Genomic DNA, 4,886 nt, shown 5'->3' on the forward strand with positions numbered 1-4,886 from the left:
CCGAAACCAGGACACTTGGTCTCACAAAACCTCAGGAATCATGCTGTGCTTTTAGAAATATTCACAAGAAAATATTTTTTGTGAAATAGTTAAGGATGAAGATGTGTTTTACTATAGACCAGAAGAAAACCCCAAACTCCTGCTACTCTCACATTAAAAAAACCAGTAAACTGAGAACTGACAGTTCAGGAATGCAGCTGATTTTCCACTTTCAAAAATGTCAAGAGGCATATCAGTGTGACATACAGCCAGACTTTTAAGATGGCAAATGTTGGAGTTAATTGTGATGCTGAATGAAAGGTGAGGAAGAATTTAAACACTTTGATTTTGCAGCCTAAAAATTTGAAGACAGTAGCGCTCTTTTGTGGTGTGGAAAGCGTGCTTGGTAGGACAATTGTGGTGCAACTGCATTGCGAATTACAGGATTACGCAGTAAAGGCTGCAGCTCTTTGCCTTCTCTTGAATTCCCACCTGCAAACTGATACATGGATCACTCGAGCATGGATGGAAACTGTCCCATGGATTTCCTTAGCTTCTTAGATCTGGTAGTGCCAGAACTGGCATTTTTAGCTGATCTTGTACTTTTGGAAACGCGTGAAGGTCATGTGAAGGATATGGGTTCAGCAAGAGGTCCAAAGGGCTCAGCGTGAGGTTTACATTGTTTTCGTAGTTCCATGGTTTCCTTGCAGGAAGTGATTATGGTAAACAGGTTTACCATTTGCTCTTCCACTTCAACAAATTTCCTCTGAATCCATCAGATTTTCACCCTTCTTCTTCAACATCAATGTGGAGCTATTGAGGAACGTGAGATGCTTTGTACTGCTATATTATTTGTATACTTGATCTTGGCTTTTGTCTTCATCTTTGTTTTTACGGTACTGTATCTTTTAGAATCAAGTCTACTCTATATTCTGTCATTTCATTTCTTTCCCTTACTATGGCTTGCTGTGAATGGGGAGAAAAGTTAGCTTGGCTAAATCAAACAAGATAACAGAACCAGGGAGAAACACTTGAAGAAACTGGTGGATGATGGATATTTCCGTTATTCCCAAGGACTAACAACCACCATTGTGCTTATCCTATTTTCAGAGGAAAAAAAAAAACAAACACTTTTCAGGCCCTTCCAGGCCAGTCAGGGGTACAGAATAAAGGTGAGGAGCCGGTGAGAAGGATAGGCCTGAGCTTTAGTAGACATACAACAACAGCGTGGACCCACAGTTAGAAAAGAAGGAGCAGAGGAATGCGTGCTCGTGGGAGACCTGAGCAAATGCAAAAACCTTCTGAATCTCTGGAGAACTATAAATCAAACAAAAGGAAAGCGCTGCCTAACCTAATAAATGCTTTGAAGATTCCAACTCAACATTTTCTCAGCTGCTTTTCCAAAAAAATCACGGGAAATAAGAATTGCTTGTGCATCACCTTTAGGCGAATCCCCTTACCAATTGAATTGGGCTTGTAGTGGGGTGTTAAATTACTGAAAGAGGGGCCCTATGGATTTGCCAGGCCATTTATACCGATGCTATCACAAATAGACGTCTGCATGAGCGAGATGAGAGCCGTACCCATCTCATTTCGTTCCATGCATCTCTAGATTGGACTTATTATACTTCAAGTAGTAGAAGGAAAATTGTGAATACTGTAACGTAGGAAAACTGGAATGGAGCAAGTTTCTATATGTTCTGAAAAGCAATAAAACTCTGAAGAGTTCACTCAAACTGAAAACATACAGCTGCAGCCTGGCCTGTACAGCCAAGAAATGGAGGCACCCAAAGGAAACCGAATGGCTTCAAAAAGATTTACTGGTTGTGGGGTATAAGTTTTTATTACTTTAGAAAATAAATACCCCTCCTTTCAGGAAGTCTCTAATAATGAAGTCTGAAACGGTAGACTGGTGGATTCTGTACAACAGGCATCACAATCCAGAAGAATATGGGATTAATTTGCAAAGGCTTCTAAGAACAGGTCAATCTCAGCGGCAGGAAAAAAATGATGGGTTCCCTCCCTGGTTCTTTGCTTCCTCCTGCCTTTCCTGGTTTTATTTTCATTTTTATTTTTAAAATATTTTAACTTTTTTTTGTACTATAAAACTCTCTATGCTAGGAATGTTAATGGGTGCAAGAGATAAATTTTCAATAATTATAATCTCCCTCCTTTTTTTTTTTTAATTTTTGGTGCATAGCATTTTTATATGTTCCACAAGTTCATAATTTCATGGCTTACCGTAAGAAAAATTCTAAAAGGTAATAAAAGTAAAAGGAAACAGCATTCCTGATTTTCATAAAAATATCCCAAGAAATAAAAAAGTGGAACAAATCCCTAAAATATATACCTAGCCAGGCTCTTTTGCATTTTTTTTCCACAAGCACCAGCTGCTTTTGGCATACTAGCATAAGGGGCATATTTGCAGATTCAGTTTATGGGAGCTTTGTTTATGCACTGGCTAAGGATTAACAACTAATTTTAATTAATGTGGCAAAACCAAGTTCAAAGAAGATGGAAAATTTGTAAATCTCGTAAGACCACTAATTCTGGCTGTGTTCTTAGATGCAGAAAAGGTGCTACACGGAATTTTCCATATTAACGTTTTTACTGAGATTTACGTGCTGTAGTCCTTTCTCCATCACTATTTCATGAGGAACCTCCTGATAGAGCAGATGTTTAATTAAACCCTTGTGCCTCCCAATCTTTAGTCTGTCTTTACAACCTTTCTGTAAAACAGACAACTGTCACTGTTGTCATTTCAAGTGTTCGTCAAGCAGGAAACCTGTGAAAGAGCAGGCAACTAAACCAAAGGGCTTGCTTTTTTGGAGCAACTTATACCTGGGCAACGCCAACGGCATCGATACGAAAAGAATGGCATACGCATTTTGACGGAAACCCGTCAATTAATAACAGGCAAGTTGGATTTCAGAAGAATAAATCATGTCCAACTGATCTAACTTTCCCCCATGACAGAATAATGAGCCTTGTAGAGACACAAAGCAGTAAATGTTATATATTTTGACTTTAGCAAGGCTTTTGGCATGGTCAGATGCGGCGTTCTTGTAGCGAAGCTGGGGAAACAAAGCCTCAGAACTGACTGAGGCACTGCTCAGAAAACTCATTATAGTATTCTGACAAAACGAAAGGAGCAAGTGGGGTTTTTGCTGTGGTCAGTCCTGAGCCTGAAGTTTAAGAAATCTGTTCTGAGGGTTTACCTTATTGAAGATTCAGGAGGAATGTTAGCAAAAAATTTCCTAATGGGAGGACGGTCAAGTACTAGAGTAACCGCGTGGTTTTCAATACTGGATTCTTCCATACATTTTCCCAAGCACAAGTTCGACACTGTTCTTTTTGGGGACAAGGGGACAGATTCAGTGACAAGATGAGGTAGGTCCCTTTTTGGCTGATGCTGTATAACTCCATGATTTAACACCTTACAGCAATGTAATAGGCAAATTAGTCGTCTGAGATCAGGAAGCATCACACCAAACTGCAACACAAATTGCTGGTGAAACATTCTTGTGCTCCTTTCCACCCTGCTTTCACCCCTCCCTGAGACACCGCCGACTCTCTCAGGCCACCCTCGGGTCTGGCTTGCAGATCACGTCCTTCAGGGCATCACCAGAATAACAGCACGATGAATCAAGTAAAGCTGTCCTAAGAACAGTTTCTGTTAAGTGGGTTGGTTTTGCCTCATTGGCTTTCTTAGTGTTTTCTAGATTCAACAGACAGCCAAGAAATGGAAGTAACAGCTGTTGGTCTAAACTGTGTGGCCAAAATGGTTCAGGTTCATTGGCCGGGGGCCCCACACCAGCTCCTCTCTCTGGGATGCTTCTGGGGCATCATTATAGAGACCCCTCTGACCTGCACGATCTACTAAAAATCTGAAAATCATAGAATCACAGAATTGTTAAGGTTGGAAGAGACCCTTAAAATCACTGAGTCCAACCGTTAACCTGTCACTGCCAAGTCCACCACTAAACCATGTCCTCAAGCACCACATCTACCTGTCTTTTAAATACCTCCAGGGATGGAGACTCAACCACTTCCCTGGGCAGCCTGTGCCAATGCCTGACTGCCCTTTTGGTGAAGAAGTTTGTCCTAATATCCAACCTAAACCTGCCCTGGCGCAGCTTGAGGCCGTTTCCTCTCGTCCTATCACTTGTTACTTGGGAGAAGAGACTGACCCCCACCTGGCTACAACCTCCTTTCAGGTAGTTGTAGAGAGCAATAAGGTCTCCCCTCAGCCTCCTCTTCTCCAAACTAAACAACCCCAGCTCCCTCAGCCGCTCCTCATAAGACTTGTGCTCCAGACCCTTCACCAACTTCGTTGCCCTTCTTTGGACACACTCCAGCACCTCCGTGTCCTTCTTGTAGTGAGGGGCCCAAAACTGAACACAGGATTCAAAGTGCGGCCTCGCCAGTGCCGAGTACAGGGGCACTGTCACCTCCCTGCTCCTGCTGGCCACATTATTCCTGATACAGGCCAGGATGCCATTGGCCCTCTTGGCCACCTGGGCACACTGCTGGCTCATGTTCAGCCAGCTGTTGACCAGCACCCCCAGGTCCTTTCCCGCCGGGCAGCTCTCCAGCCACTCTTCCCCAAGCCTGCAGCGGTGCCTGGGGTTGTTGTGACCCAAGTGCAGGACCCGGCCCTGAGCCTTGTTGAATCTCATACAGTTGGCCCCGGCCCAACGACCCAGCCTGGCCAGGGCCCTCTGCAGGGCCTTCCTGCCCTCCAGCAGATAGACACTTCCACCCAGCTTAGTGTCATCTGCAAACTTACGGAGGGTGCACTTAATGCCCTCATCCAGATCATCAGTGAAGATGTTGAACAGGACCAGCCCCAACACTGAGCCCTGGGGAACACCACTCGTGACCAGCCACCAGCTGGATTTGACTCC

This window comes from Nipponia nippon, unplaced genomic scaffold (genome assembly GCF_047370975.1).
Source record: "Nipponia nippon isolate SJK-2023a ecotype South Korea unplaced genomic scaffold, ASM4737097v1 scaffold_12, whole genome shotgun sequence".
NCBI lineage: Eukaryota > Metazoa > Chordata > Aves > Pelecaniformes > Threskiornithidae > Nipponia > Nipponia nippon.